Here is a 12,041-nt window from a genome sequence, read left to right as displayed (position 1 = left end):
TGCCGCTTGATTTGGAGCCCTTTTACAAAAGACTCTCAGGCATTTTACTTCATTGACCCTGGATATTGTTGCTTTATTTCCTCTTTCAGTACTCTTAAGCATTAAGGAGATTTCTTATCAAATAATTAGTTAATAAGAAATTTTATTTGGAAACAACACACAATTAACACTAGTTTTACACAGAAGCCAAAATATCTTGCCTGGCCAACTGTGATGCTCTTTAGCTCGTCTGTGTGGCTGATGTCTCTGGGCACATTTCCTGGCCCTCAGTGAGAGGCATCATCCAGGTCCTTCCAGAGCACACTTGTTCCCCAGCTCTTCTGCAGAAAGCATATCTTTAGTTGTTGCTTGGACCCCTGGGTAATATAGAAGCCTACTACGTCCATCACATGGCCTTCTATAAAGGACTTAAAAGAGAAAGGAACTTCTGTGCCTTTTCTCTGTGTGACACTCTCTTTGATTCTTCTTGTCTTCCTCCGGCTATTTTCTTCCACTCTCCTACTGCAGTGTTTCCTTTACTGGCCAGCGTGCTCCTGCTGGTCTTTAGCTGAGAGGCTTTTCCCAGACAATTATTCAGCCTCTGCCCGTCACTATGGTGCATGCCTGTATTGCAGCCACATTGCATTATTAAACATTCTCATGATAAACAATTCAAAGTAGCATTCAAAATTAAAAACATTCATCCTGAGGCAAGGAGCTCTAGTTTATTGGAATATGCTTTAACAATAATCTGATATTCCTCACAAACAGGTTATCGGATTATAATCTGAGTTGCTGGGTGGTAGATACCTTTCCAGGGTCCCAAAGCATAGTGACCTGCTCTGAATTTGCTCTTGGTTCTCAGCAGTATAGTTCTCTCTGAAGCTGTGAGCTTTTCTCACAAGAGGTGATTTTCTATTAGAAAGTTTCCTCTGACTTCTGTCCCTTACCAGACCTCTTTGAGAAACAGGGGCCAGTTTGCTTTTTCCATCATCCATAAGTTCTAGGTGAACCATAGTGTATTGTTGTATTAAGTAAGGTGTGTACTTTGAATAATACACCAAGCTCAGTATTAAGTTAATGAACAGATCTTTAAAATTCTCACCATTTCTGGATGAATTTTCTTTATCTATGTATCTCCAATTCTTCCTCATGTATTAAATAAGCAGCATAGTTTTTAAAGAGCTATTCAAGTCCACCTTTAAAGAGAGAGCACTGCAGCAATGGTGGATGCATTGCCTCCTGTATCCTCTGCTTCTCAAGTGCGGAACAAGGATTATGAGAGTATCCAGCATTTAAGGTTGCTGTGAAATTATGACTTAATAAATGCGAAGCACTTGGAACAGTGACTGAATCATTATTCAATACATCTTCACTATTACCACCATTATTCAAAAGGACTTATTATAAGCACATATTTTAAAATACATTTCAAATCAACATTGTAGTTGACACTCTTCTATCATCCAGTGCCCCAGTACCACCAGTTAGAGTTGAGGTTTAGGTCTTTCCAGGCAGAACCTCAATTAACTCAAGTCTGTGACTAGGCTTTACCATCTTAGGACCATCGAGATACTGCACTCCTGCTCTGACTTGCTGAGTTTCACCCTTCAGCCATTCTTTCAATGGTTTCTACTATCAGCTTAGATAACCTCCCATTTGCTTCTCCTCCTCTTCCTGTCTCCCCAGCCATTGGTGAGTATTATGGGCTATATACTCACCAATGATATAGACCAGGAACCTCTGTTGGCATTTGCAGCTGAGTCACTTTCCCCAGTGCCTATCCCGTGTTGCTGGGTCTAGTGCTCTCCCAGCCTTTATCCCCCTGTCACATTTCTATGTTAAGTAATGATCCATGTAGATGGGATCTTACTCAGTAATAAAGAGTTGCCTATTCTTAAAGCCAAAAATTAACGTCAAGGTTCAGAAGGGTGTTGAAATCCTTCACAAGCAGTTCAACCTCAATATGATGTGGGAAGACCAATTGTGATGACAAGGTTTGTTAGGGGCATTTACTATTTGCTGGATGTTATAGATTGACTGTACCCCTCCAAAATTCATAGATTGAAATCCTAGCCCCCAGTTTGGTGGTATTTGGAGTGGGGCCTTTGGGAGGTGATTAGGTCATGAGGGCAGAGCCTTCATGAATGGCATTAATAGGCTATGAAAGAGACCCCAGAGAGCATCTTTATCCCTTCTGTTACAGTGAGAAGGTGGCTATTTATGAAACAGAAAGTGAGCCATCACCAGACACCAAATCTGCCAGGACCTTGATCTTGGACTTAACCAGACTGTAGAACTATGAGAAATAAATTTCTTTTATTTATAAGCCTCCCAGTCTATAGTATTTTTGTTACAGCAGCTTGAACAGACTAAGATACAGAATGACTGGAAATCTGACCTTGCACTAGAGTAATCTTATTACCAGCTCATCCAGGTTAGTCTCAGTTAATACTTCTAGTCCTTGAAATTACTATTAAAAAAAATTGAAAACTGATGTATAACATTAGTTTTAGGTGTACAACATGATTTGATCTGTGTATATATTGTGAAATGATCACCACAAGTCTCATTAACATCCATCACCACACATAGTTACAAATTTTTTTTCTTGTATTGAGAACTTTTAAGATCTACTCTCTTAAAAACTTTCAAATATACAAATAACTATAATTGTCATGCTGTAATTAATTGCATATCCAGAGCTTATTTATTTTATAAGTGCAAGTTTATACCTTTTGTCCACCTTTACCCATTTTGCCCACCCCCAGTGCCCTGTCTATGCTCTCTTTGTGTATGAGTTCAGTTTTTTTTTTAAAGATTCCACATGTGCGATTATATGGTATTTTTCTTTCTCTGCTGACTTATTTCACTTAGCATATTGCTCTCAAGGTCCATCCATGTTACTGCAAATGGCAGGATTTCCTTCCTTTTTATGGTGAATAACATCCCATTGTATCTATATATATATATATACCACTTCTTTATCTATTTACCCATCAATGGACATTTAGATAAATAATGCTGCAATTAACATGTGACTGCATATGTCTTTTTGAGTTAGTGTTCTCATTTTCTTCTGATAAATACCTGGAAATAGAATTTCTGGGTCATATGGCATTTCTATTTTTAATTTTTTGAGAAACCCCTGTACTGTTTTCTATAGTAGTTGCACCAAGTTACATTCCTACCAACAGTTCATGAAGGTTCTCTTTCTCCACATCTTTGCCAGCATTTGTTATTTCTTGTCTTTTTGATAATAGCCATTCTAACAGGTGAGAGGTGAATCTCAGTTTGGTCTTGATTTGTATTTCACTAACGATTAGGGATCTTGAGCATCTTTTCATGTACTTACTGACCATCTGTATGTGTTGTTTGGAAAAGTGTCTATTCAGATCCTCTGCCCATTTTTTAAGTGGATTTTTTTTTTGTTTGCTATTGAGTTGTGTGACTTCTTTATGTATTTTAGAGATTAACCCATGTCAGATGCATGATTTGCAAATATTTTCTCTCATTCCATAGGTTGTCTTTGAATTTTATTGATGGTTTCCTTTGCTTGTGCAGAAGCTTTTTAGTTTGATGTAGTCCCACTTGTTTATTTTTGCTTTTGTTGCCTTTGCTTTTGGTGTCAAATCCAAAACATCACTGCCAAGACTGATGTCAAGGAGCTTACCATCTACATTTTCTTCTAGTTTTCTGATTTCAGATTTTCTGTTCCCTAGAAATTATTAATAGTGCCCCTCCTTCAGTCTTAGAATTGTCTTAGTTGGAACAAAAATTATAAGGGTACTCTATCTTGAACTGTTACCTTGTAATCACTTTCCAAATTGTTTTATGACAAGTTCACAATCTATTTCCCATGGAGCTCCACCTCTGCATCGAAGCCTTGTGGTTTCTATAGGCTAATCCATTTTAACTCTGTTACAAAGCTTCTAGGAAGGTTATATTGAGAATTATCTTAGAAAACTTAACATAAACATGTTCACGGTGAAAGGTGTAATGAAAATAGGGCATCAATCTCTACCACAGTAGAATAGAAAAATCTATTCTCAGGGGATACCTCCTGAAGCCTTCTTTGACTACCCAAGACAGGTGAAGAAACCTGTGCATGTATAAGATGTGCTGTGCTTGTATATGTTTTAGGATTTGCCATACTAAATTTGCCCTGTGACTATACTCCTTGAAGACAGGAACTATTTTGCAATTATTTGTGCTTATCAGGGCCTTGTACAATGACTGGCACTAGTAGATGCAGAAAAAAGAATTTCTTGCTGTAAACATTCGTCATACTCAATTGAACTCCAGGCTATTTTTATCAACTCTTTTATTGATTGAAATTGGTTAGTACCAACTAGAGGCTGCTGGCCACCTATATTATAAAACAAATTAATCCAATGTGTGTTATGTGTCATATAGACCACCCACCCAGTGTCCACCTCATATGGAGGCTGTGAACCTCTTTACAGTCTCCCTACTCTCAGTAAGTCTGATGACTTCCTCTGTTCATGGTCATCTTATCCTAAGGCATCAAAAATAAAAATTTAAAAGTGAGCCAACACCTGCTTCAGCCAAGAATGTCTTAGTAAGATCAGGACTGTAGCCAATTCCAGAGAGATGTTGTCTCAAAGCCATAAGTAAAACCAATAACCCAGGTGGAGGTGGTAATAGGTTGCCCTGGCCAAAGCCCTATGTCTGGAATCTAAGATAGGGCTGATCTTGATAATAAAGGAGACCAATGAAATAAAGAGAAACCAATTAGAGTAATTTTCATTCACTGCCTGTAATTCTGGTAAAACATTTGAAAGTAGTGACTCATACATGATGTTTATGCCCTGTGGATTTGAATGACCTAAACTCTTCTTATCTTGCTTTACATGAATACTTGAGATGTGGGCACTGCAGGATGAAAAATAATGTTTCAAAGTACAGAGGGACTATAGCAGTTTCTGTTGGGTAGGGGTGATGGACACAGAGCTAGGTTAGAGTGGAGAACTGAACTACTCTGTAGAATAGAATGAGGTTTGACATGTGAGATCTGAGGGGAAGAGGTAGTCAAGCAACAGGTCAAGGTGGTCTGAAGACTTGTAAGCACAGGGGTGAAGAGTAATCAAGTATAAGGTCTAGGCATGTCTTCATGCAAACCTGTCCATTGTTTCAAATCTGTAATAAAGTCTGTTTTTCTTAATATTCTTTTGGGGAAATCAAGGAGTGGCCATTGCATTGTCTGCACTGAGTATAGCAGAGCTTCTTAAACTTTAATATACATGCAAATCACTGAGGATCTTGTTAAAATTTCAGTATTTGATTCAGTAGGTCTGGCATAGGGCCCAAGATTCTACATTTCTAACAAGCATCCAGGTGTTACCAATACCCCTGGTCCCAAGACACATTTTGATATCAAGAAGAGAGGCACAAGAACCATAGGAAAGAAATGCAGGTGAACCATCACATTCAGCAGATTGAGAAACAATCAGAAAATTGTTTGGTAACATAAACCCTAGAGATCCTCATAAATCTTAGGGGAAAGTATGGACTGCCCCTGAAACACAGGAAAAAAATGGACAAAATAAGTTTTATTAAATCTCAAATGAAAAAGAGAGGGCAGCTGACACCCTAGTTACAGGTACCTGAATTACTTTTTTGAGTTTTGGGTATTTTTGGTTTTAGGAGTGAAACCTTCCTGATTGCTTTTCATGGTCCACCCTCCAACTTTTTAAAGAAAATTCTCCACTGTTCCTTCTTTTCCTGTCTTATTCTAATCTGTATTTTGCTCACATCCCATACATGGTCTCAATGGAATCCTAGGAAAAGTTGAGCTTGCCCTGAAAGTGTCACCCCTAATTAATATCCTAGAAGGCCACCTTTCATTAGTATGCAGACCTGGTTTCAGCCCAGATCATTAAAGGACTCTCTTCTCTGAGGATGATAATTGAGTGTGACACTGATGTTCCCTGCCTGTCTGGGGATGTGAAGAGCTTTATCACTGTATTAGGCTCATTGGATAGTTAAATGGCAAGGCTGATCCACCAAGAAAACATCTTTGCACATTGTAAACAAAGTTTCAGCCATCACAAACCTTATCTGATGTTGCTGTGTGTCCTCAGGTGAGGTTCATGTGATCGCTGGCAGACGAGGATGGTTGAGAATGCCAACACTCCCTTTACTCACCTAGTGTGTCTGGTGTCAGTAAACTCTAGTAATTGTTCTCAGTTCTGCTATTGAAATAACCCAGAGACAGGTTAAGTGCAACAAAAACAAGAGTTCCCCCTCTGAAGTCAATTCTAATCTGGGACTCTTCCCATTCTGATTTAGTTAATATGAGCTCTGAAATTGTAGATCACATGATGTTTCCAAAAACCTCATTTTTCTCAGCCTTTCATTCTGTTGACCACATTCCAATCTAGTCTTTTATAGCTTTGTATATATCAGAGAACTTGTGAATACCTGTGTCTGGCCAGTGGGTTTCAGTCCTGGGCAAGTTCACTATGGATTCAATGTGACCAAAGAAATGACAGTAGAACGTTCTTGGGGTGAAAGGGTTATATCCAACTTTATTCCCACAGTGGCAGGTCTCATCCACTCAGAGCAAGTCTGCATGCAGCAAGCTGGTCTCTGCCTCTGTGCCTCTCTGCCCACACAGCTATCTTCCAGGCCTCTGTCCTCAGCACTGCCACCACTCCAGCCTCTGCTCTGCTCTCCTGCAGCCTTGCAGCTGTGCCACCATGCTGTCCAGAGCACTGGGCAGAGCTCTTTATATACAGTCAGTAGCAATGCATTGCCCACACATGTGTAGTGAGCTAGCCAACCAGAGCCAGGTGAGAATCCTGGCCACAGGAACTTTCATTTTATCCACAACCTGCTTATTTGATGCATATGCCATTCTCTCTTTCTAATTCTCTTTTATTACTTCATCACCTTCCCAATGGAAGATTACCTGTCACTCTCTGGCTTATATTCCCAAGGCAGTATGTTCTACAATGTTATGCAAGCATTTGCCTCCCTCTCTCTGATGCTTGTCAGAGCTCTAAGTCTGACACTTTGGGTGTGGACAGCAGCTTGTCTTGTGTGGCAGGTGAGATTAAAGTGGAGCATGGGGGGTGGTGCCAGCAGTGAGAAACAGGCCAAAAAGCCGGGAATAAATCAGGCCAGCAAACCAGAACCTGGGGGTGCAATTTCCTGAAAAGAAGAGTAATGCAGACGGTTTAACTTTCAGGGAAAGGGTTTGGACTTGTGGTTCTATAGAAGCTGAAGAGGTAGAGGAAAGCAAACAAGAAAATTGAGGTTTATAAGACCAGCTGCAAAATCAGGCAGTTTACTGCAGCCATCTTCAGTCCCAGCAGTTTATAGATGCTTCTGGCCAAGGTTAAGTTTGTTCCCTGGAGAGGGTGCCTCTGGACCTGCAGGTAGAAGTGAGGGAAATAACTTGCTGGGATGGAGGCTGGAGTAGGAATTGGGAGCACAGGGAGAAAATCAGTTCCGGCTGTTGACACTGCTGATACTCCCTGTATCCACTTTGTAAGATGGCCCAGGAGGACTGCCATCTGGGAGGGACAGTACCAGTCATGCTGCAATCTAGATTTCTGGAGCATTTAAATGGAGCCAGTGTGAACTTTACTACTGGCACAAAGCCTAGTTTCCAACACACAGTAGGTACTATTTGTGTTTATTGTACTGAGCTGGACTAAGTGTGGGCAGGCTGGGATTTGTCCATATGGAAGCCCTGGACGAGTGAGTCAGCTAGCAGGGAATTAATATGAGTTAAAATATTGAGAAAATGGAACACAGCAATGAGAGGAAGGCTCCATGTTGGGAGAAGGACTATCAATAAAGGACCCCGTGTGAGAACTCCAGAAGTGGGGCATCCCCAGAGTAGATTAATTCAGCCCCTCACTGAGGTCCTCGAGTGGCCAGCTTCCTTTCTTCTTTCTGAGCTCCATCCTCCATGGGATGCGCTTTCCTTAGGACTGTCCCTCCTGTGGTGATGAGATGGTGGCTGCTCTCCATAGCTGCATACAGACAGAACAGCAAACAGCCCTATGAGGACTCCTTCCTCCAGGTTCTTCTTCAGAGAGAGGTCCCAGTAGACTTCTCATATCTCTTCAGCAAGATCTAGGTTCCTGTTTCTTCCTAAATCAACCACTGAGAAGCATAATGAGGTTTTCTCAGTGTATATATGCTGAGAAGTTGTTCCTTGGGAGGCTGTGGTTGGAGCTAGAGGGCACATGGGTAAAAGAGTTTAGTAAGCTACGCTCCATGTATGTTATAACAGACTTAGGGGGTTTGAGAAGCTCTCAAAATCAGTCTTGTGCAGGCCAAAGTCTACTGTCTGGTGTGCATGCTGTGTTTATCTCACCTCTGATAGAGCATGAACTGTATTCTGAATCACTGAAATGGGGTCATGCTGAAGGCCGTGCATGCAAGGGAATGAAGGAACGGAAGGGCAGAGGCTGCATTCCAAGTCAAGATATTTGGAAATGGAATCTATATATTCCCTTTGTTGTTTTAGGTGGGTGTCAGGGGGCCTTCTTTAAGAGATTGCCCTTGGCCTGGCTCCTTGCATAAGATCTGCTGATGATCCACAAGAGAAGTTGCTTCTCTTGGTCCATGACTCTTCTGTGTGATCATAGTTAGAAGACTATCAATGTGGATGCTCATTTCCCAGATCCCTCTCTTCTTTCTAGCTAGGTGTCTTGGCACAGCTCTCTGTCCTTCTTGCCCCACTTGCCTTGCTTTACAGAAGCCCATATACTTTCCAAGGTCAGCTGCAAACCAATGGGGAAATGCATTTCTAACTGGAGCTCTCAGACAGCCTTGTGGGGAAGTTGGGAGCAGCACACCTCTTCCATGGCATTCCTTCTCCTACCAGATGACTGCTCTATCCAATCTGCCTCCTCCTTATGTGCATTCTTCCAGAGTTATTTCAAGTTCAAAGAGGCCAAAGTGAGTGGTGCTTTCTCCCTAACCAACTTTTAATCTTGTTTTCCACTTACTTTCAAAGTCGTTGTAACACTCATGACATTCTAGTTTTAGATTTGGAAGGGTGCTTCATTCCTATTTCATCCTTTACTCCCTAGTAACACTTAGTTATAAATTCCTTGGCTGAATTCAGTTGGAAAATGAGATTCTGCTTATTTCATTCTCAATTTCTTTATGTGGGAAGTCACAAAAGGTGCTTTTATGTTCCATCTCCTGAGATTTAAATGCCAGCCTAACCTCTTATACCCTTGACACATTGTCCCAACATGGTTTGACAATGGAGACATTTTAGATGCCATAGGATATTTCATAACTTTAAATATTTTATAAAAAATTAAATGTTAATTATATGCTGGTCAGGGAAGAAAATTGAAGTATTTAATTAACATTTAATTTATTAGTCATCAAATATTTAAGTAGTTCCTATCTGAGGGACTTTTCTGCCTCATTACTTGTAAGTTAGTACCAAGTTATCGTTAGTTGCTGCAGGTCCTACTACTCCAAATATGTCTGACCTCTCTAGATTTCTTTAAAAAGATCTCTGCATACATAAACAGGTAGATCCCAATATAGAAAGACCTATTTCTAAAGCCTTTTTTCCTCCAAAGTCTTTTTGTGAATCCAGTTGATTATTCCTTAGACATATTTTCTCATAGAAACCCTATGTTTGTAAGGTACTTAATAATTTGAAAAAAAAAAGCTTTAATTTTCATGATCTCAATTGGTCTTGTCACTGACAACAACTGTCAGGAAATTTGTAGGGTGGCTAGACTCCCTGCTATTGTACAGGAGCTGGAGGCTCAGAGGGGCTGTGCAGCCTCCCAATGTCCTGGTCAGTGGCAGGGCTGGAGTTTGGTCCCAGACCGTCTTCCTACAGGTTTAGCCTTGTTTCATGATCAAAGTCAGGTGGTAGTTCAGCCTCAGGGAAGTTGTGCCAGTTACTTTAGTGAGCCACTTTTATCTTTTGTTTCTAATTTATTATGAATGGAAATTGTGGTCTGTAAACGATTTTCTTGACTACTTTTATGTAAGCAAAGCACAGGATCGATTTTTTATAAATGTTTCATGGACAAGACAAAAATGTATATTCTCTGTTTGGAGCCCTATGGTTCTCCATGTATTTAATACATTTATTGCTTGTATTATTCAACTTGTTTTTCTTCTGGAAGGTTTACCCATTTCTTAAAGAAGTATATTGAATTTTCCTAGTATATTTGTTAAGTTTATTTATTTATTAAGTTCTGTTTGCTTTTCCAATAGTTTTTGCTTCAGGTATTTATCTGCTGTATTTGGTGACTGTGGTATAAATAGTACATTCTTATTATTGCAAAATATCTCTGACTTGTTTGATGTTTTTGTAGCTTTGTCTAATTTTAAAATGCTCGATTCAATTCTCCTTTTATTTATATGTTCCTGGTATGTCTTTGTACATTTCTTTATTTTCAACCTTTCACAGTCATTTTGGTTATTTCTTGTAAGCTTAGAGGTTTGTTTTTCTTTTTTAACAAATCTGATTTTTGTCTTTTGTCTGTCAATGGGAGAATTCAGTCATGCACAGTGCAAGGACTGGTGTACTTGATGTTATGGCATCCTTTTGCTTTGCTTTGTATTCATTATATAGCTGAGCTTTTATTTTTTTACATGATTCATTGAGATATAATTGAGTCATAGAAAATTCACATAATTATTTGAAATATACTATTTGGTAACTTTGACAGATGTATACATTTGTAAAATCACATCCTCAGTCAAGATAACAAGCACTCCTACCACATGCAAAATGTCATGTTTTTGTATAATTTATCCCTCTTCTTACCCCTGATTTTAGGCAAACACTTTTGCTTTTTGCTAATACAAGTTAGTTTGAATCTTGTGGAATTTTATACAAGAATGGAGTCATAGAGTATGTACTCTTTTTTGGCTGACTTCTTTCAAATGGTATGATGATTTTGAGATTCATCTACTTTGTGTATATAGAAATTGTTCATTTATTTTATATTTATTGCATGGATATGCCATAACTTGTTTATTCAATGACCTGTTGATGTATATTTGGGTTATTTCTAGTTTTTGGAGTTTATGAAGAAAGCTGTTAGAAACATTTATGTAGAACCTTTGTATGGACATATACTTTATTAATCTTGGGTAAATATGTAGGCATGAAATGGCTGGGTTATATGTAGATGTGTATTTAACTCTATGAGACACTGCCAAACTGTTTCCAAAGTGGTTATACCATTTTAAATTCCATATGTGAGAGTTCCAGTTGTTCCACATCCTGGATTACAACGCAGAAGATTACAGTGGGACCCAGAGTCTACATGACACAATATTCTCAGTGTCTAGGTACTTGGTATGCAAGAAACCCAACCCTGAAATGGCCCAGATAGTGGAATTGTCAAAGTCCTTAAGCATCTATTATAACTATGCTCCATGAGATCATGGTGAACACACTTAAAATGAATGGAAAGAATGGGGGCTCTCTGCAGAGAAATAAAATCTATAAAAGAATAACTAAATAGAAATTTTAGAACCAGAAAATACAATACCTGAAATAGAAAAGTTCACTCTATGACCTCAGTAGCATAATGGAGAAGATAGAGAAACAAGGCAGTAAATATGAAGGTAATCTCATCTGAGAAACAAAGAAGAAAAGACTGAAAAAGTTAACAGAGCCTCAGAGACCTGTGGGACAGTATCAAAAGTTCTAACTTACAATGGTAGTCCTGTAATGAGAGGAAAAACATGTTGAGTCAGAAAACACATTTTAAGAAATAATGGCCCAAACACCCCAAATCTAAGGAAAATAAACCCATACACTTACAGATTCAGGGAGCTCAGTGAATCTTAGACAGGACAAACTCAAATCTGTATCTAGGTACATCGTAGTCAAACCGAGAAGACTAAATATAAAGAAAAAGTATTGCAGGCTACTAGAGAAAAGGGACACATTACATACAGGGAAGCAATGACTATGGATTTCTTGTCAAAAACCATGGAGGCCAGAAGAAACTGGAACAACTTTAAGTGCTGGAAGAAATGAACTTTCAACCCATAATTTGTGTCTAGTGAAAATATCAGGAATG

This window comes from Manis pentadactyla, chromosome 1 (genome assembly GCF_030020395.1).
Source record: "Manis pentadactyla isolate mManPen7 chromosome 1, mManPen7.hap1, whole genome shotgun sequence".
NCBI lineage: Eukaryota > Metazoa > Chordata > Mammalia > Pholidota > Manidae > Manis > Manis pentadactyla.
The sequence above is the reverse complement of the archived record's forward strand: the minus strand, read 5'-3'. Positions refer to the sequence as shown.